Raw genomic sequence first — 22,361 nt, 5'->3', positions numbered from 1 at the left:
GTGGAAATTTGCAAACAAAAGACCCTTGGTTGCGGTTGACGGAAACCCCACTTCAGCTGGCTTGAGCACGATTCGGTTTGTTGGCTCATGTTACTGAGAGAAGCAGGGCCTCAAACAACGTCTCTCTCTGTCTTTGTCCCCATCTTTGCCAGGTGTGGCTTTGTTTATACAAGAACATTCTCGCTCTGGCAGATAAAACGGTCACTACCGAGACCTTTCTCCAGGGTCCCTATAGCAATCCCAAGGCAAATTCTGATTGGCTTTGCTCAGGCCACCTGCCATCCTTGGACCAATCACTGGGGCTAGGCTGATGGGGGACTCACAGCTGGAGCAGCATCTTGACCACGGCCTCTCCACAAGCTGAGAGTTGGGGAGGGAAGGGGTTCCCCAAAGGAAGCCAAAGAAGGAAGACTGAAGAAGCGTTCTGGGGAGACTACTCTAGGGAACCCTGTGTGTTTTCTGTCTGCTCTTCAAGGATGGGAACTGGACTGCTTCCTCCCCTTGGTGCTGTCTTACCCAACTCTCTCATTCCTCTGTCCCCTCTTTGTGCCTCCACCTCCTATTTTTCAAGGTCAGAAAAGATTGGGGGCTTGAAAACGGAGGCATCCTGTAGAGAATACAAACCCTAACAGTCTAGTCAAAACTAGCAGAGCGTGAACTCCTGCGTATACCAGGCCAGCCTCCTGGCTGCGTCCCCGGCATCCAGCCCAGAGCCTGGCACAGAGAAGGTGCCATTAGATGTTATTTGACTAAATGGATGGAAATGATACAGCATTTCTTGGGCACTCACGGGAGGCCAATTTTCTATAATTCTCCAGACATCTTTCTTTATCCTGTTAAATAACAAAGATTCAACCAAGTAAATTTGAAGATCTAATCGGCTTTATTCAAAGATTCACGAATTGGACAGCATCCCATCTAGCAATAGAAAGGAGCTCCAAAGGGCTACAGAAAGGGAAAGGGTTTCAAAAAGCAGGACAAGGAAGTCATAAACAAACAAAAGGATTATTTCAGGCAGCTCACCTCCCTTGGGGGATGAAAGGGTTTTATTAAGTGGGTTGCCTCACCGGTGCTGACCAGGAAATTCCAGATTGACTGGGTAAGATAACTCTCCTGGGGAAGGGGGACACTGCAATCCGATTAGGTATTAAGTCCACCTTGGCGATGTGGGCCAAGCCCAAGTCACTCCATTTTGGGCCTGTGGTTCTTTTAACCGTCTTCTGTGGTATTATGTTGATTCTTATATAACAGATCTGCCCCTTTTTTGGTCATTGTCCACTACTGAGTGTCTAGGGTGTGCAAGACAGGAGAGACGCTAGCTCTCTCTCACTGAGCTCCCATGCAGCGGATGGGGAAACTGAGGCTCACACAGGGGTTGAAAGGAGTGGGGCATGGGGAGGCTGTGCGGTCGGGTGGAGGAAGCCCGCCAGGCCCCTCTCTCGGAGAGTCCAAAATAGTGATGGGAGAGGTCGCCAGAGCTCTGAGGGGAAGGGACCCCGCAGCTTCTTCCCCAGGAGACCAGACCGGTTGCAGCCAGTCCAGGGCCGGCAGGGTTGATCCAGCCTGGCCCTCCCTTCCCTCTTCCCTCCCTCTCCCTCTCTCCCCTCTGCTGCCGAGGAGCAGTGATTGACGGGGTAATTGGCGCGCGTAGGCACCAGGCTAATTGAGGTCGGGCTGCCGATTGCTGCGGCCTCACGGAGGCGGTGGGCGCAGGTGGGGGGCGCGCTGTGCGCTCTCCCTCCCTCCCCTTTCCGTGGGTGGAGGGGCACTCTCCAGGGGCAGGTGTCACAGGGAGGACCCCTGGGCCTTCCTAATTTTCAAGGGTGGAAGACCCCAGGTAGAGGGGGCAGTGAGGGGCGGAGAGCCCCCCGTAGCTCAGGTCGAATCCCCTCCCTGGTGCCTGAGCTCCCGGGGAGGTGGGGGGGCAGGAGGAATAGCTCAGAATCCATCCTGCCCCTTCCAGCCTTTGTGGGCCTGGCCAAGTAATGTCTCCCCTTTGAGCCCCATCGCATTCACCCGCTCCCGCCCGCAGTATTCATTCACTCAGTGCCTTGTGTGTTTCAGGCACTGGAAACTGACATCCTCAGGAAACTAACAGCCAGTGGGGTGATAGACCAACGCACTATTACAGAGGTGCCGGGAGAGACGCTATCTGTGGGGGATCATTTATTTGGGTGCTGTCTGTGCAAGGGACATTAGAACTGAGGCCTGAGGGAGGAGAGCGCACTGGGAGTGATGGTGTGTGTGTGTGAGAGAGAGAGAAAGAGAGAGAGAGAGAGAGAGAGAGAGAGAAGGAGGCCAGGGAAGACCTCCTCTCCAAAAGAGGTAGACAGAAATGGCCTGCTGAACAGTGATCCCTACTGTGCCTGTCCTTCTGCAGCTTTCTGCACGATTGGACTCCCTTGTTCCTGAGAGGGAGCCATGTTGATAGAGAACCCACCACTGGACAGGTGAGGGGGACTTGGCTAGTTCCGGGAGGAGCAAGAAACTGACAGAACTAGAGGCTCAGTGCAGACAGACGACGGGCATGGGGAGGATAGGGCAGAGAATGTACAGGAAAGATTGACCCAACCCTGCAGATACACCCTCCCCCAATCCCTGCCCCGCCCCCGTGGACACTTACCAGCCCAGGGGAGTCAGGAAAAGGGGGCTTGGGCGGAGAGACAGGAGGCAGCCTGAGTCCTCGTCTCCACCCAAACTCAGTGCAGAACTTTGGGGGTGGTCTTTTCCCCTGTCCCATCTGTAAAATGGGCATGTATGTGAGAGCAAGACAAGATCAGGGGTTTTCCACTGGGTTCTTGTCCTAACTCTGTTTTCTTAGATTCTTCATTTGTCTATTTGGCATGCACCAGTCACGGAGCCAGACTAATGGACAAAGTTTGTGTCTCTTGTGTGATCCAGAGTTCATGCTCTGAACTATCTCCTGCGTCCAGCTCTCATGCACCAAGCCAGTATTTCCCCTGCCCTAAATCAGCCCAGGGCCAGCTACCAGACAAGTAGGGACAGCCCCTGTGCCTCAGAGCCCACTGGAATTATTCAAACTAGCCAGTCCTAAGCTGTCTACTCTGGCCTGCCTTTCCTTTCCTATAGAAACCCCAAATAAAGGCTATGGCCTGGGGCACCTGGGTGGCTCAGTTGGTTAAGCACCCGACTCTTGATTTCGGCTCGGGTCATGATCTCACAGTTCATGGGTTCGAGCCCTGCATCGGGCGCTCTGCTGACAGCACGGAGCCTGCTTTGGATTCTCTGTCTCCCTCTCTCTCTCTGCCCCTCCCTGCTCATGTTCTCTCTCTCTAAAATAAATATCAAAAGAAAATTAAATAAATAAATAAATAAATAAATAGAGTCTATGGCCTATGCCTTCCCCTCACTCCTGCTTCTGCCACTTGACCAAACCTGGTGCTTCCTCATGTGGCCCCCATGGGGCGTGGCTTGTCCCCTTCCATCAGGAGCTACAAGTAATCAATTCTTCTTTCAAAAGCATTCACTTGTCTGTGTTGTCACTCAGTCGTCTTTATAGATTAAGACCTGGGCACGAGTCGGTTCCTCAGAGTCAGGTTGTCATACAAGAAGTCCCCTTAGGGGCCAGCTGCGGAGAGGGGCTTGCTGTGTGTGCCTCAGGTGTCCTCCCCAGCTCAATCAGAGCTGCTGTCTGGGACACATGCAGCTGCCACATCAGGGAAAAGAGTTTCACTGCTCCTTAAAAAAATCCTGGTCCTAAGGACTCCTCCATTGGAAGTTTTGTCTGCCTCCCACTCTGGTGCTACTGTAAGTGACTGAAATCCATCCACTTCTGTTAGATGTTGTCAAAGGGGTTCTTCTGTTTTGTGTTTGGATGGGTGAGGAGGTCTCGTGGGCCAATTATTTGCTGAGGACTCTTAGTCCCCCCTCACCCTTCTCTGCTCTCTTTTTACTGCTGGGGCTCGAAGCCTGCGAACTACACTTCGCAGATAATCTTGTCAGCGGGGCCGGTGGGTCCTGTCAGTGGGAGGTCCTAGCGGGAGATTAAACGTAGCAGTGGCAGCAACAGATAACTTCAGTTGTCCGCTGACAAATGCGAGCTCCGGCAGTGTGGGTCACTCCGACGGTGACCAGCGGGTGGCCCCTACCAACGGCAGCGGCCACAGCTGTGACCACTCGGCAGTGAGTGCCCGCCTGCGGGCCCCGCCCCAAGTGGTAGCAGCTTTTGGATAATTGAGTATCACCTCGCTTCTCTGCTCCCCGACCCCAGCATCTTTGCTGTAAATTTCACGCACTCGGTTTTTCTCTGCTTGAAATATGTCGTTTCTGTTTCTCTGACTGGACACTTAACTGGTGTGCTCTATACCTCGGTTAGTTAGAAAGGTATGAAAAAGACCTCGTGCTCATCTGCACACAGGTACCACCTTTGGCTGCATTACTAGGAGTACAGTGCCTGGATCCAGGAAGGTGACATCTAGATCTCCTCTGTGTCAGTTAGAGTCAACCTAGAGGATGGAACTAGGCTGGACAAGTTTCTGGGGTTCTCAGGAATCCTGAGTGGGCATGAGAATGCAAACTGGTGTGGCCACCCTGGAAAACAGTATGGAGGTTCCCCAAAAATCTAAAAATAGAGCTACCCTACGACCCAACAATTGCACTACTAGGTATTTATGCAAGGGATACAGGTGTGCTGTTTCGAAGGGACACATGCACCCCCATGTTTATAGCAGCACTATCAACAATAGCCAAAGTATGGAAAGAGCCCAAATGTTCATCGATGGATGAATAAAGAAGAAGATGTGATATATATATATATATATATATGTATATATATATATATATATATATGTATATATATATATATATACACAATTACTCGGCAATCAAAAAGAATGCAGTCTTGCCATTTGCAACTACGTACGTGGATGGAACTAGAGGGTATTATGCTAAGCAAAATTAGTCAGTCAGAGAAAGACATATATCATATGATTTCATTCACATGAGGAATTTAAGAACAAAACAGATGAACATAAGGGAAGGGAAGCAAAATAATATAAGAACAGGGAGGGAGACAAAACATAAGAGACTCTTAAATATAGAGAACAAACAGGGTTGCCGGAGGGGTGGTGGGAAGGGGGTGGGCTAAATGGGTAAGGGGCTTAAGGAATCTACTCCTGAAATCATTGTTACACCATGCGCTAACTAACTTGGATGTAAATTATAAAAAAAAATGGATAAATTATAGAAAGTAAAAAAAAAAATAAATCCTGAGTGGGCAGGTGGACAGTGTGGTAGCTTGTTAGAAGGAAGGTTAAGATTCGAAGTCATCTTTGCTTATTCGAGGGACAGCACCAGTCTCCTCACTGGTCTGCCTGCCTCCAGCTGTGTCCCCTTTTGTTCATTTTCCACATGATGCACCAGGGGGTCCTTTAAAAAAAAAATCCGACTGGGGACGCCTGGGCGGCTCAGTCAGTTAAGCGGCTGACTTCGGCTCAGGTCACGATCTCACGGTTTGTGAGTTCAAGCCCCACATCAGGCTCTGTGCTGACAGCTCAGAGCCTGGAGCCTACTTTGGATTCTGTGTCTTCCTCTCTCTCTGCCCCTCCCCAACTCATGCTCCGTCTCTCTCTCAAAAACAAAAACAGAAAACCAATCCAACCAAGCAGCCTCCCATCCTCCCTGAATTAAAACCGCTCAGTGGCTCTGTGACACCCCCTCCCCAGACTGCTTAGATATTTCCTTTGTGTTCCTAAGACGCCCTGAGCTTCCTCCAGCTCAGAACAAGGATCTTTTGAGTTGTCGCTGCTGGTTGACCCTGAGCACCCTTGGGGGGGGCGGGGGCGGCGGGACCATGTGTGATGGGGGCCTGCGTCCCCAGACTCAGTAGTTACCGGCATGTGAACTTGTTGAATGAACGAACGAACACACGTGGGCTAGAAAACCAAGAGACGCTTTTTGGAGGGAGGTGACCAGGAAGGTCTTAAGAGGGCACCTAGTTTCCTTCTAATCAAAGACTAGAGGATACAGGATGGAACGCTCCTTGCTTCCCACTATCCTCAGCTTTGGCCCTCAAGGCCTTCTTGGTCTGGTCCTACTGATCTCTCCAGCCCTGTTTGTGTTTTCTCAACCCAGATCCAGCCCTTTAAGCCAAAAAGGATTTTGGATTTGGGCTCAGCCAGATCTTGGCTGTGTGAACTTAGAAAACAACTTTGCCTCTTTGTGACTCCATTTCCTCATTTTTTTAAATGTTTTTTTGTTTGTTTGTTTGTTTTGTTTTTGTTTTTTATTTTTGAGGCGGGTGGCAGAGAGAGAGAGGGAGACAGAAAATCCGAAGCAGGCTCTGCACTGTCAGCGCAAAGCCCAACGTGGGGCTGGAACCCACGAACTGTGAGATTGTGATCTGAGCCGAAATTGGATGCTCAACTGGCTGAGCCACCCAGGCACCCCACCATTTCCTCATTTTTAAAAGGCTTAGATGATCTCTGCCTCTCAGGGCTTTCATGAAAACTCAAAGAGACAACCCATGAAAAGCACAAAACTCAGGGCTTGGGCCCTAGTCAATGCTCAGCCAGTATGCACTCTTATTGTTGCTTATGCCGAGGGCGGTGGGGAGTCCCGGGAAGGTTTCAGCAGCAGCATCGGGGGTGGGGGGGTGGTATGGGGTTGGACTTGCTCCTAAAGCTCCGGGGTGGCGGTGGGGAAGATGACCCAGATGGGGCAGGACAGGGACAGGCTGATACAGGCTGGTAATTTACACAGCTGTCAAAATCAGATCGTTAACGCTTTTGGCCAATGGCTATTATAAAAATTTTAGAGTGAAATATAAAATACAATCTAATCTTCAGAGTAAATTATAAAACACGAAGCAGAAACAAATGAGACAGATGAAACGATCTCACTGAACCAAACCAAAATTTTCCCGGTGATGAGTCTGGGCTGGATGAGAAGCCACTTCTGCTGGGTCCTCAGAGCATCAAAGCCAGACGATTGGAAGAGTCACAAACATATGTGTGGTTTCTAGGGACTTGAGTTACCAGATTCAGTTTCTTTTGTTTGAAAAGCAGTTTAAAAATTATTACAAAAATAACATATGCACACAACTAAATATTCAATTATTACCAAAGACGGAATGAAAAGTCTCCCTGCCCTCCCTCTTCCTCCCCCCACCAGGCTCTCAGGCCCCCCCTCTCAACTCATCATTTACCTTACCTGGCAGTTTCCATCCCTTTGCAAGTGAAGATATATACAAATAATCCCTTCCTTTCCAACACAGTCAACATTTTGCACCTGCTTTTTCCACTTAATGTTGTCCCTGGGAGATCTTTCCGTATCGGTTCTCTTAACAGCTGTATAATAATCCAGTGTGTGAACGGACCATAATGAACTGATGAGTATTTGGGTTGTTTCTTCAGTGTGTCTATGGGAGAAATTTCTAGAAGTGAAATTGACGGTTAAAGGGTACTGACGTTATTTATGTGGATAAACGTTTCCCAAATACCCCTTGGTAGGGGACACTGTTGGAGCCCCACCATGAACTTCCTGGGTTGGTGTGTGTCCCCCAGCTTCTGTGTGCTTTGATTCCAATAGTCACCTTCTTCTGAGACCTGTCCTTAGGCTCCCGGTGCTGCCTTGCTCCTATCACGAGTCTTAAACTAGACATGCCAAGATAACTGATTCCAAAGAGGGTTCCACAGCGAGGTCTGCATTTCGGAGCTCTGCTCGCACTCGGGGCTCACTTGTCCCTCTGTCATCACCCCCTGCAAACTCCCACCTCTCCACCCTCACTTGGGTTGGGCCTTCCTCCTACGTCACCTGCCTCTGTCTGCTCTCCCCATAAGGCCCAGAGCCTGTATTCCTCCCCCAGCCACGAAAGAAGCACCCCCTGCCTGACCTCTTCAGCCGGAAGTGACGCCTCCCTGTCCCTCAGCTCCCTCAGCCCCCGGTGCGCGAGTGCTTTCACCCAGCTTCTCATTACTTCTGCTCAAGTGTGACTTCCCCGCCTGCACACAGAGCTCTCTGCAGGCTAGAAGCCACCTCCCAGCCGCGTGCTTGGTACAGACAAACCGAAGTTCTTTGCGAATGAACAGTCGGCCCAGGTGATGTTCAGGGAGCCACCCCGAACTCTCTCCCCTCTGTCTGCCCCCAAGGGCTGCTCATCGTCCTCCCGAGTGTCCCTCCACCATTGCTCTGGTTCAGACGCTGTCACCTGCGCTGACAGTCAGGGCCCTTCCTATTTTCCTCCGCTTTCCCCTTTTCACCCATTTCTTGTCTGCCCCCCACGCTCCATTCTAGACAGGCAGAACAATTCACAGTTCCCTAAAAATGACAATAGTTACCATTTTCTGAGCCACTTCTGCGTCCCTGTGCCAAGCATTCACATCCTCGTGATGCCCGTGCAGAAAGCATCCGCATCGGCCCCCGTGTACAGGCCAGGAAACTAAGGCACAGCCGGTGAGTGGCGGAGGCAGATGCTCTTAGTGCCCTGCCCCACCTTTGACCTCCAGGAAGTCACCTGGAGAGAGATCCTGGACATGCTCTGCCCAGGGTATTGTCTGGCCTGCTGGAGAATGCTGAGACGTGGGGGGCGGGCGGGACACGCAGGGAGTTAAAGCCTCAGAGGCAGCCCCGAGTCCGAGAAGGGAAGATTCCAGGCTCCTCGCCCCTCGTGGGGATGACTCTGACCCCGTCCGCACACTCTGTCGAGGTCTCAGCAGGCCTGAGCTCCAGTCGCCCGAAGCAGTTGCCCACTCGTGAACGCACCTGTATTGGCTTCCTTCTCCTCCGGGTCTCACGTCCCCAGTCCCTCGTTGTGCTGGGATCACCCCCTGGATACACCGCGTGCACCCAGACCCTTGTCTCCGGATCCGCTCTGAGGAAAACCCACACGAGGCAGCAGCGGGGTGGGATTTGCGCTGTCCGTCTGCCTGGGGCTGCTCCCGTGTCTGCCCAGTCCACGGCCCCACGCCCCTGACCCCTAGAGTCCGACCTGGAATACACTCCCCCCTGCTTACCTCACCTTCCTCTAAAAGACCCGCTTAGATCACTTTTATAAGAACATCTGTCTGACTCCCCTTCCCCCAGCTATAGCATTGGCCACCACCCTCCGTACTTGAACAGGCAGACCTCTCTCCTGGCGTCTATACTATCCCAGTGTCCTTTCTGTGGGCTTCTGGCTCCCCTACCACCCTGGGAGGGATCGCGTCTTGTTCATCTCGGAAACCCCCAGGTCCAGCCAGGTCTAGGTAACCGAGCAAGGGCTAATCTGTGTTTAAACTGCCTCCGTGCACAGAAGCCTCTTCCTTCTGCTCCTCTCACCCTTTCCACCCTCCCCCAACCATTTTACATCATTTCGAAAAGGCACGCCATTGTTTCCATCTCCTCGCCTGCCTGCTTGGGCCACCCCCACGTCTGCCTCGTGGTGCCTCAGCCTCTCCTTCGCTGCTCATGGTCTCTCTCTCTGCAGATTTCCATTACGCCCCATCACACGAATTTTTTTTCCTATATGCCCCCCTCAAATGGACTGTGAGTCCTTCGAGCACCCCCTCCCACCATATCTCATTTGTGGCCATACCCACACTGTGCCCCTTGCACAGCACCTATGACACAGCGGGTGCCAATAATCATTTGTTGAAAGGGTGAATAAATTAGTTGCTTAATACACACATCCCCAGATCCCTAAATGGAAGGATATAGGAACTGGTATAAATTGCTTAGGACTCTGTGTTGTCAGTGAGAGAAACACATCTCAAGCTGACTTAAATATAAGAAGGCATTTACTAGCTTAATCATTAGGATGCCCAAATGGACTTCAGGCGTGGCTGGATCCAGAAACCAAATAAGGTCAGCCGCTTGTCCTCTGTCTGTGTCTTTGTCTCTGTCTCTCTCTCATCCCCCCTTCCTCTTCGTGTGTCTCCCTCCCCGCTCTCACCCTCACTGTTACTCTCTCTCCACATCAACTCTGCCTCTTTTTGAGTTTTGACCAGGCGAGTGCAATTACAAGACTTAGTCACTTCTCTTTTGGGGACTCAATTTCTCTCATCTGTAAAATGGAGAGGCAGTTCAACCTCGTTATCTCTAAACCTCTTTGATAGCTTTATAGTCTTAAAGAGGGTCCAAGATGACTTTTCCATTTTCTAGTTAGGAACACCTGAGGCCCAGAGAGATAGGTGATTTATTTGAGCTTACCTGACAAGTGAGGGATGGGGCTGGCACCACAGCCCAAGTCTCTGACCTTCATGGAAGAGGACGGTGTCATTTTAGACCCAGAAAGACCCAGAAAGCAGGGCCTTGATATGGACTCAGAGTCACTGACTTCCTTTCTGACTTCACCCTGGCTTGCCTAATAATGCTCAGGCTCTCGGGCTGCTGAAAGGATTTATATCAGTGCTCCTACCCCCGTGACCCCGGACCTGGACTTGAGAATCAGCTCCGTCACCGGCAGCTCGGACCCTGACAAGTCACTTCCCCTCTGAGCCCCTGCTCTTTTCACCTGGAAAACGATAGCTCTAGGAGGAGATGAGAGTAAGGGTCACGGCACAGGGCCTGACATGAGGCAGGGAGATGACTTGTCTCGGGACCATCCTGGTTTTAAAACTTAAAGTCTCGCCGCTCAGGAACCTTTAGGATCCAGGCAAACTGGACAGTCAGTCACCCTATCAGGCAGGGAGGGAGAAGTATCCTCAGGAGACCTCATAGATCAGGCCCAGACAGGCCAGATCTCCCAGAAAGATGGAGAACTCCAGCCACGTCAATGCTGGGAAGGATCTTTCTGGGGCTCCAGGCCCTTTACAGTTCAGAGCATTTTGCGCAGAAATGAGGCTGAAGCTGCCTTCCCACCTGTTCTCCCCCAGTTCCCTGGACATTTAGAGATTCTTAGAAACTCTGACTCGAAGGGGCGCCTGGGTGGCTCAGTCAGTTAAGCGTCTGACTTTAGCTCAGGTCATGATCTCGCGGTTCGGTTCGTGAGTTTGAGCCCCGCGTGGGACTGTGCTGACAGCTCAGAGCCTGGAACCTGCTTCGGATTCTGTGTCTCCCTCTCTCTCTGCCCGTCCCTGCTCATGCTCTCTCTCTCTCTCTCTCTCAAAAGTACACACTAAAAATATATACATTGAGAAAAGACTCTGACCCCCCCCCCCCAGTCTCACTGGACACTCTCCCATTGTACAGGTGGCAAAACCAAGGTCCAGAGAGGGGAAACAACTGGCCCAAAGTGTCATGGCGGGCTGCCTCCAGCATGGCTGACTTCGCGGATGTGCTCCCAGATACTGTCAGTGAAAATTCACCGGGTACACCTGTGTTGGGCGTGGGAGCTGGGAGGGACCAGTGAGTGATGTCAGGGTGGCGTGGAGAATGAGCGCAAGCTCAGAGCCCATTTCTCCGAGCCACACACTTGCTGAGTAACCCCTCTGGGCCTCTGGGATGCACCTGTGGAATGAAGGCGATCCTCTCGGCTGCTAGGCCCCAGGGGCTGTGGTTTAGGAGTAACGGAGAGCTCTGGGCAGGATGAGCCCTCGTGTGGCTCCCAAGAAGGAGCCTCCCAAGACTGCTTTGGTGTGCCTGGAATCTCGGGCATTCCTGGATCACCCTTTAGGTACCACCTATGCAATTAGCTTATTCGTATATAAAGTAATGTGCTTGTAAAAAAAACTTAAAATTATTTTGAAGGAATTATGTCCCATCCCTATCGGAGGTACTAGTTGTATATTTTTGTAACACTCTTCCGCACTGCTCTGGGGCGCGAGTCTGTGCCCAAAGTATCCAGGGCTTTTCCTGCTTCCGGCCATTTGGGTAGACGGCGTGTTGTCCCAGGCTGACTCCTGTTTATACTTCAAGACTCAGAGAAAGAGTCACTCTCTCTGGAGTGTCCCAGGCAGGCAGAGTGAGTCTGACTCCTTCATCGGGTGCCGCCCTCTGGATTGCGGTGACCTATCTGGGAAACTCTCTGCACTGAGACAGAGAGGCCCTGGAAGGCAGGGCCCTGTCTGATTCGTCTCTGCTGGGAATGTACGGCCTGCGGCTAGACACCTCGGAGGCCCCGAGCAGTGCTGGTTAATTAGGGGAGGCTGAGGACAGTGGGGCCCAGAGACCTGGGCCAGTCTTGTCTGGGCCCCAAGAGGGACAGGGCCACCGGGCTGGCAGCTTGTCCCAGGTGATGAAATAGTTCAGCCAGGGCCCCCATCACTCCACCAGATACATTTCAGCAGCTAAGAAAGAAGTTCAAGGGCTCACCTGGGTCCGTTGCTTAGCAACAGGAGGCTGTAAATGACATCGTTTCGACACTTTAACTAACCCCTCCATGGCAGGCAGAGGATAATGAAGGCAAAGGCAGACAGCGAGACGGAATTAAAAACCGGACCCAGAAAGGAGAGGCAGGTGCTGGGGAAATGGGAGCCTGTGGCAGGTAGATGCGGGCCTGGGGATGTGGGAGGGGTCTCTGAGACACTTGGTGGCTGCTCTGTTCCTGGGAGCCTTGTTCAGGAATGCTGGGCGTGCTTGCTAGCTTTAAGGGGATTTAACAGGATTTACTAGGCTTGTTCCCAACAACAGGTTCCTGCTTCCAGGGAGCTGTGCCTGTGATTCCCGCAGCTGCCGCTAGGGCAGCAGCAACCCCAGGGGTAGCAACTCACCGTGGACACAACTCTTTGTAGACCTCTTCTAGAATCTCTGAGTTGGCAGGGAACCCAGGTGAGGAGGAGGGGGCGTTGATAAGGAACCGCTTTACTTTTGTTAAGTCATGTGATCCCCATGACAGCTCCATGATTTAGGGAGGTATTTCCATTAGACAGAAGAAGAACTTGAAAGCCATCTATTCAACAAACATTTAGTGATCGCTTCCTGTGGACCAGGCACCGTGCTAGGCTCTGTGTAGACAGCAGTGAGTAAGGCAGACAGAAGCCCCTGCCCTTCTGGAGCAGACATTATTAATAAACAAGAGAAACGCATAAGACGCATAAGATGATGACAAGGTCTATGGAGGAAATCAGTCGTGTGCGCACATTCGTGGATCTACAGACAAGGTTGGATCGACCCAGGAAAGACTCAGCAACAAATGTCCGGCCCTCGGAATCTGCAGACTCAAATCTGAGGCAGGGTCAGCCTCTTTCTTACCATCCTGCCTCTCTTGCCTCCTCTCCTGGCTCCTGCTCACCGCTGCTGGAAAGGTAGGTCCCTGGAATATTTGCAGACCTCCTGGGAGCAGAACTCCACTGTGGGCCGTGGGGACAGCCCCTTCCTCCATGCAAATGAAGCAGTTCTGCTCGTTATCTGCTTTTTATGTTTAGCTCCCACAAAATACTTCTTCTGAAGCAAGGTTCACATGTCGCATAGAGCTGAGGACAGCTTAAATGCCCATCAATGTGGAGAACAGATAAATAAACCATGGATGGTTCAGACAGGGGAACGATGCAGAGCAGTGAAAAGGGAATAGAGGTGTGGGAGGAAGCTCACAGCATTATACCGAGTGAAAAAAATAGGTTGCAGAAAGATACACAGAGGAGGATACTGTGTATATAAAGTCGAAAACATAAACCAACACTGATCGGAAGGGAGAAGGGAGGCAGCGGGAGTTGCTATCTGGGGGCGGGGAAGCAGGGTGTCGGGGTAGGGGGGAGGAGGGGACCAGAGCTGCCGACTTGGCCGGGTCAGGATGACAGCCTCCCAAAGGCATCAAGACTCTGTGGCACAGTCCACAGGGGTAAAAGCTATGGGGAGCCTGGCCGGAAGAGGAAGTCCCTGGAAAAGCTGGAGGATGGGGCCTCGGACAAGGCTGGTGTGGTCCTCGGCCCGTGCCTGGCGCTCTCGAAAGTTGGAGACTTCCTGGGGCGCCTGGGTGGCTCAGTCGGTTAAGCGGCCGACTTCAGCTCAGGTCATGATTTCGCGGTCCGTGAGTTCGAGCCCCGCGTCGGGCTCTGGGCTGATGGCTCAGAGCCTGGAGCCTGCTTCCGATTCTGTGTCTCCCTCTCTCTCTGCCCCTCTCCCGTTCATGCTCTGTCTCTCTCTGTCTCAAAAATAAATAAAAATTAAAAAAAAAAAAAGAAAGAAAAGAAAGTTGGAGACTTCTTTTGGGAATGGCAGAGGGACCCGTGACAACTGCTTCGGGTGCCCAGCTCCTCCCCTGGGAGGAGGAAGTTTGCTGGTGTACAGGCCTCCGTTGGTCCCCAGGGTCTCTGGGGCCTTCTCGCCCTGACCAATCCTGTGCAGGATTCCCGCTCCTGCACACATCTCCCTTCTGCTTCCCCTCCAGTTTCCTATCAACAGTTATCAACTTTTCTGAGTGGATTCCTGGCCCCTTCCCTCACCCCCAGCCCCACCTCTGGTCTATTTTGTGCCACTTGCCTCCTTTTTTTTTTTTTTTTTGGCAAAGCAGTCACTGTCTTTGTTTTGTGTGTGTGTGTTTTAATGTTTATTCATTTTTGATAGAGAGACAGTGACCCAGAGCGTGAGCAGGGGAGGGGCAGAGAGAGAGGGAGACGCAGAATCCGAAGCAGGCTCCAGGCTCTGAGCTGTCAGCACAGAGCTCGATGTGGGGCTTGAACTCATGAACAGTGAGATCATGACCTGAGCCAAAGTTGGACGCTTAACAGACTGAGCCACTCAGGCACCCCTGTCTTTGCAAAGTTTTTTAAATCAATAAGGTCAGTGGCCTTCAAGAAAACAAAAACAAAAGACCAACAATACCGTTTGAGCATGCACATCGGAGAAAAAGTATAAAAACATGCACACAAATGCTCAACAGCCAATTTTGGATGGTGGTTACTTCTGGGGAGGCAAAGAAGGCAAGGCAGATCCAGGAAGAAAACCCAGGGGCCTTCAAAGTTCTCCAGAATGTTCTATTGTTTAAGCTATGTGCTGGACACATGGCATTCGCTACATAATTGACCATGTAATTTGTATGCTCAAGATCAGTTTTAGTCACCAGTCTAGAGGGAAGATAGGGAGCGTGTTAGGCCAAGGTTTCTGTCCCAGCCTCCTAGTGGTGTGGCTGTGGGCTATGGGCAAAGGCCTTTGCTTAATGGATCACTCTTTAGATCTGTAAAATGGGCACAAAGAACTCTTACCTCGTAGTCTCTTTCCTCTCTCCCTCCCTCCTTTCTTCCCTTCTTTCAGCAAATATTCGTTGACTCTCTACTCTGTGGAAGGTCCCGGACAGAGGGTCCCTTGTGGAACTTACAGTCTTGAGAGGGTCAGATATGGCACAACACCAATAAATTAATACACCATTGCAAACAACAAATAGAGCTGTGACAAGCTTCAGGGACAGGTAATAACCAGACACTCAGACAGGGGGGTCAGGGAAGGTATCTCAGAGGAAACCTGAAGGAGTTAGGCAGGGAGAGAGAGGAGGGAGGGTAGGAAGCAGAGGGGGAGGCATGTACAAAGGTCCTAAGGTGGGAAGGCACGTAGAGAATTTGGAGCAGCAGCGAAGCTAGAGAGTAGCAGGCTGGGAGGGGAGCGTCGTGGCACGAGAGGCTGGGAGGAGGGTGGCGAGTACAATCGAAACACGGGCTTGCAGAGTAGATAACACAGCCCTTGGCGTGTGTGTGCAGGAAGCTCTGCGGCCTTCCCCCCACCTGCTCTTGGGGCCATGACTGGGGTGACAAAACGGACATCTGAGGGCAGGAAGGGGGCCTGGACAGCCTCCAAAAGCACCTGTGGTAGACTGGATTACGGTTCTAACTCTCCATTCCCTCCTGCCGAATACATGCCCTGTGAGATGTCCACACCCGTGGCCACTTTGCAGTGCTGTCCCACTGTGCCTCTGATTTGACCTTGCTCGGCTGTCTGACTCGCTTTGGCCAGCGGGATGCTAGCCAGCAGCGGTGCGGCAAGAGAAGCTTGAAGAGTGCTTCCGTGGTTGGGCTTGCCTGCTGTGCCTCTGCCACGGCCACAGGCGTGTGCCCAGCCTGGCCTGCTGGTCCCAAGAGGAGGAGGGAGCAGGGCAGAGCCACGCTGCCGGCTGACCCACAGATGTGCAAGCTAATTAAATGCTTCTTGTTGTTTACCACTGAGATTTTTCCGGCTCTTTGGTATGCAACACCCAGTTCCTTGCTCTAATGGTGTCCCTGGATGCTGCGCCCCTCTGGCCTTCACCCAAGCCCAGAAGTGTGGGAAGAGAAACGAGTGAGCGGAAGCCCAGGATTCTGGCCTTGGATCTGCTGAGGCCTCCCTCTAGGAACTGCGCAAACTCTTCCCCACATGGGGCCTTGGTTTTCCCATCCATACAATGAGACATCTCACCCGGATTGCTAAAGCCCTCATAGGCAGTAGCCACAGGCACTAAGAGCCCAGCTTATCCACAGAGAACCATGTCCTGTCCCTGCTTAACCCTCAGTGGCCTTTATGAAGAAGTCAAACCTCCCTCGAATGGCACTCAAGGCCCTCCATGGCCACCTCTGCCTACATCAACAGCTCACCTCCTGCCACTCACTCTTTGCTCTAGTCTAGTCCAGTCTCCAGATCACACTGTGCCTGTTCGTGCCTCTGGGCCTTTGCACTTGTGGGTCCATCTGCTTTCAAAGTCTGCCACTGCCTTTCTCTGCTTTGTGAGTGCTGAGCTCTTTAGATGTTAGCTCCAATTTAGTCTTCCCAGCAACGCTATGGAGCAGGTATTATCATCTCCATTTTAATCATGAGTAAACAGAGGCTCGGAAAAGCAAATCGGCCGGTCTGAGGTTACGCAGCCAGTAAGTGGTGAAACCCAGGCAGTCTGACTCCCAGCCCATAGGGAAATAGACAACAGATTTGAAGCCAGGTCTGTTTCCAGAGCCTATGGTCTTGCTCACCTCTCCATGCCTCTTCTGCCTGCAGAATTCCTCTGCAAGTGCATGAACTATATTCATTCGACCCACAAACGTTTATCGAATGGCTGCTGGGTGCCAGGCCCTGTGCCAGAATGTTCACGAGCAGTCACTTCCTTAATCCTCATACTCGTGCTGGAAGGTCATCATTCTTACCGACCCCCTTTTGCAAATGAGGACAACTGAGGCCCAGAGAGGGGAAGTGAAGGCCCCGTAGCCAGGAAGTGGTGAAGCTGGGACACATGCCCAGGCAGTCAGATGCCCGGGCCCAAACTCGACCTCTTGGTTACAGTGACTTTCAGTTTGCCCAAAGCTCCAAGATCTAGTCCAGAAACCACCTCCAGGATGCTGAATGGCTAGATCCCAGGGGATTCGTGGCTCCGGCCGGTCCACTAGCTCCCCTTGCCCGGGGACTTCAGGGCTGACAGTGCAGGATGCAGTCTGGTTCGGGCAGAATTCAGGTGCCTCGTGACACTGTCTTCCCCTCCTCCAGCGTTTGGCCTGGGGCACCGACCCCGACTCCCACCCCTCCTCCTCCCCAGCCCTGGGGCCTCAGGCTTTGAATCCAAACAAACACAAGCCAAATGACTTTCACTCTGTCCCTTCCAACTCAATGATTTTGGAGGAGAATAAATACTGAAGCCACTGGCATGAATAGAAATTAATATAGAACCGTGCTAACTGCACAGGGATGTTTTTTAAAAAGAAAAAATTCTCAATTTAAAATCTCAACACAAATAGACTCTTATAAGGTCAAATGAAAGATAAATGCCTCTGGAAAGCAAAGAAGTCATCACTGGGGCTGAATTCTCTCTCTTCCTCTCATTTCCTCTGCCTCTGCCTCTCATTCTGTCCCCCATCTACATTTCTCGCTACCCCCCGCCCCCCGCCCATCTTTGCCTGTCTTCTGATCTGGCACTCGCTCTTCTGGTCTGTGTGTTAGCATGGGTCCATTTCTCACACTTCACTGGAAGAATCTGAACCTCAGGAGAGCAGTATGACTTTGGCCAAGTCATTTTTCAGCTTTGCGCTTCAGTTTTCCCATCTTTATAATAGAAGTACAATTAGTCCTTGCGGAGGGACGCGGCCAGCATAGCGAGACAACCCTTCACCGTGGAAAATGATGCTTCCCATCAGCGATGGGCCGTCTCACCCACCCTCTGGGTCCAGACCCGGAGTGGGGGGGCAAAGATTAAGAGTAGGCACCATCTGTTCACCAAGTCATGCCAATAAACCAACGTGGTGAATGGACTTCTGACCTTGGCCTCTTCCCCCCCTCCCCCGACCTTGGACTTTTTCCATACGATTCAGCCTAGAGTTATCCTAAGAAGGTTTTTAAAAAAGGAGAAGCTGAGAGAGATGTCAGACCTGGTGGGGAGTTGGCTCTTCCAAGGTGAGATAAGAGCCACGTTGAATGGGAAAGTAACCATAGGACAAGTTTAAGTTAAAGTCAGAGGGATTGTGATTAGCAGAAGGAAGAATTCTTGACACCTACGGGGGGAAAAAGCCCCTGGGAAAACTCTACCAGGATGGGGGGGCACTAGGCTATGGTCCCTTTAGGGCAGGGATCACATCTTTCTTACTCACTCTATCTCCCCTGGGCCCAACAGAGGGCATGGCTCCTTAAATATTGGTTGAACAGCTAACTTAATGAATGAGTGTGTCTATTCCTGGAGCCCCTGAGAAAGATTGGACACCATTTTCAGCGGAGCCCAGAGCCTTATACACAGCACGTGCTCATCAACCATTGGCTGAATGTGGAATATGCGAATCTCCTGGGTGCAGATTTTGCTGCTACTATTCAGGTATCTCTTGAGGATGCAGTGAGTATAAACGGGGAAGAGGGGCATCTCCAGGGAGGAGCACAGAGTGAGGAGGCCACCTGAGTGACCCTTTGCCAAGTAGCCCAGGCATTTCTGCTGGATCAGCTGGAGGCATCCTGACGCCTGGAGGCAGAAGGTTGAACGGAAAGAATGACAGGAGCCCATGTATCGTCTTCCAACAGCCACCAAGCCAGTGGCCTGAGAGAAGAGGGCTGGGGTGATGCAAGGACTGGAACTGATAGCTTTTTGGTCCGGGGGAGCACTTAGCTGGGAGTCAGGAGTCCTGGCTTCTAAATTCACACCACAGCAAGAACCTCAGGAAGACACCAAGAGCTTTCTACCCAAGGGGTCTGATCTGGTCGCACATCACAGATACACACAGATATGTCACGGATATCACAGATCTATCACAGATCGATCACAGAACCCACAGATGGGTTCCCGGGGAGGCAGCCTCCGAGATGGAGATCAGCAGGCAGGGTCCTTGCTGGGGAGCACTGTCAGGGTCGGTACTTGGGGATGAGCACTGGAGGAACTGGGACTGGGCTGAGGGGAGGCCGAGCTGCGATACTGCCTCCACAGAGGCCCCAGCCAGCCCTCTGGATGGTTCTCGAGCGGGAATGAGATTTCAGAGTTGTCCAGAGTTGGGGTGAGCCCTCATACCACCCTATGAATCAGTTATTGGACGCAGGCTGCCCGTCTCTTCAGCTGAGGGCGTCCCTGGCGGGGACTGACAGCTGGTAGGTTGCTGCCCACGACACCCCCATTGGCGGGATAAACCCTTCAGCTCTGAAGGGGGATGTGGGCCCACCTCAGAGCACCGGCCACGGCATGCTGCCTCTATCAAACACTCACCCTTACCCCGTCCTGCACACTAGACATCATTGTGCAATTTCAGCAAGGAGAAAACGGAATTTGGGAGGGTGTATCCCTTGCCCCCGGCCACACAACCAGTAAAAACCAGTAAACGGAATTTGGGAGGGTGTATCCCTTGCCCCGGCCACACAACCAGTTGTGGAGCTGAATCGAACTCAGGTCCTTTTAGCTGTGAAGGCCTTGTGTTTTCACCTGTACCCCACTGCCTTCAATTCATGCACTCTGCCCCAGATTCTACCTATTCACTCTGAAGACGTTGACAAATAGCCTCCTCTTCGTGAAGTTCGGCCTCTCCAGTCGTAAAACGAGGAGGTTAAACTGCATCTGAGATCTTCAGGCAAGGGTCCATGAACCCCATGAAAGCATAGGTTAGTTTTGGTACGTCTTAGCAAGCTTTGCGGTGTGCGTATTTTTCTGGGTTAGAGGGTCCTAAAAAGGTTTTGACTCCCAGAAAAGGTTGAGGCACACCAGACCAGATGGTCTATGGTCCTCTTCAGCACACACGCTCTGGGATTCTGCACCCTTGGGAGCGGAAGGACCCCACAGAGCACCAAGACCTGAAGCCTTCGGGGGCAAAATCCCACCGCTCCTATACTGACCCAGAGGAGGGAGGATCGAGACCCTCGAGTGCCCAGGATCAGAATCAGTGGGATAAGAAGGCAGAGCGTACGAGAGACACAGATGGCTGCACTCCACCGCCCCAACTTACTCTGTGAAAGAGTCCCAAACGTTCCAATTGTCCTCACGGTGACATTTCCCCCATCCTGGGGGCCTCCCGGTCCTCTCCCCCACCAACGACGACGAAAAGGGTATCGAGCTGGGCAATGGAGTACCCCAGTGACGGATTAGCACTGCCAACCACCGACACAAAACCATTTGGTGTGGGGAAATGATAGATGCTAACACTCATTTTAAACACAGGCAACTGAATTCCTGCAGGCAGGCGCCACGGCTGGAATTTAGGGCACAGCTGCTAGGTTCAGATAAGGTGCAGAATCAGCCCAGCATACCACGATGTTACTTAATAATGAAAATGTGGTGATTGATGCTGCTGTCTTGAGGATATAACCTCCCCATTTGGAGGTTTTCGGCTCCCAAATCATCCATTCCACCGTTTGTTTGTTTTTTTTCCCTTTCTTTTTTTGGTAAGGCGATGTGGGAGAGGGGTGGATAAGGAGGGGGCAGGGGTGGCGAGGCTGAGAGGTGACGCCTGGCAACAGGAGGCTATGATGCTGAAGAAGCTGAAGAAGTCCAAAGAGCTTAATTTGAAAGATTTCAACTCTGGCCTGCTCGCCCAGGACAGGAAAGTTCAACGCCAGAGACTGGGTGAGGACCCGTTGCCCTCAATATTTTTGTGACCAAGGTTCTCCTCGACTGCCTGTCCCTGCCATTTAACCCTGTCACAAAGAGCGAGTCAGAGTTTTTGATACGGAACTTCAACTCCCATCTCTGCCCCGAGCGACAGAGGAGATGGGCCACTTATCAACTGCCTCCTGAACAGCCCCCTGCGGGAACCCCAGGTCCCAAACTGAGCTCCTCATTCTCCTCCCTGAACCCCCTTTGTCTTCTACTTCAGCAGGGGCCCCACCCGAGACAGACACCTGGGCATTATTATCCAGACCCTCCTTCTCCCTCACCTCCCATGTCCAGCACCCCCCCCCCACCCTACCTGCTATTTTTATCTCCCAAATCTCTCTCTCTTGAATGTACCTACTTCCCTTTATCCCCATAGCCCTAAAATACAACCCTCCAGTCCGTCTTCCCTCCCGGACGTGAGTAATTTTCTTAAACAGAGAGACACCTTGTTACTCGCTGCTTAAAACCCAACAGCGGCATCCAAGTTCCTGTAGGACCAAGTTCAGATTCCTTACCTTAGCACCCAAAACGTTTCAAGATCTGATGATCCAGCCTATACCCGCAGCTCATCCCTCAACGTACTGCAAACTCCTTGCCGGAACCACACGAGAGACCTGCTTCTTTCTGCCTCCTTGCCTTTGCACACGTGTTCCCTGTGTCTTGTGTGGCCTCCCTCCTTCTTCGCTCACCTGAAGAGCGCCTGTTCATTCTTCCAGATCAGGAGTGCTCTCCTCTGAGAAGCTTTCCTCAACATCCTCCCCGACTCCTGACGATGTTGGTTTCTCGTGTGTGTGTGTGTGTGTGTGTGTGTGTGTGTGTGCATGTGCACGTGCGTGCATTATTACAACTATAGTCTCCCTGGATTACAACGATAAGTAGTTGCCATCACCTCACCAACCAGGAATGGGGTTCAAATCCCTATTCTACCATTTGTCAACTGTATGAACTTGAGCAGGTCACGTACTGGTTCTGATCCTCAGTTTTTTCCTCCATAATATGGGGATGATAATAGGACCCATGGCATTAGGTGGTTTGAGGATTAAATGATAGGTATAAAGTATCCAGCATGGGGCGCCTGGGTGGCTCAGTCGGTTGAGCGTCCGACTTCGGCTCAGGTCATGATCTCGCAGTCCGTGGGTTCGAGCCCCGCGTCGGGCTCTGTGCTGACAGCTTGGAGCCCGAAGCCTGCCTCGGATTCTGTGTCTCCCTCTCTTCTCTGCCCCTCCCTCATTCACGCTTTCTCTCTCTCTCAAAAATAAATAGACACTAAAATTAAAAAAAAAAATTAAGTATCCAGCATGGATTCAAACACACAGTAGGTGCTTTATAAATATCAATTCCCTAGCAGGAAGATGTTAACCTAGAGCCCATGAAAGACTTAGGAAGTGCCTATATGAGGTTGGGGCCATAGAAGGAGAGCCTGAGAAGGATTTGGTGCAGGTGATTTATTGAGGAGGTGCTTTTCAGAAAAATCAGCAAAGGAAGGGGTTGGGGCGGGGGAGCAGAAGAGAGAAGGGGAAGGGGACAGGCAGAGATGTTATCTCAGGTA

This window comes from Panthera tigris, chromosome A3 (genome assembly GCF_018350195.1).
Source record: "Panthera tigris isolate Pti1 chromosome A3, P.tigris_Pti1_mat1.1, whole genome shotgun sequence".
In the NCBI taxonomy this organism is placed as follows: domain Eukaryota; kingdom Metazoa; phylum Chordata; class Mammalia; order Carnivora; family Felidae; genus Panthera; species Panthera tigris.
This window is presented reverse-complemented; position numbering follows the sequence as displayed.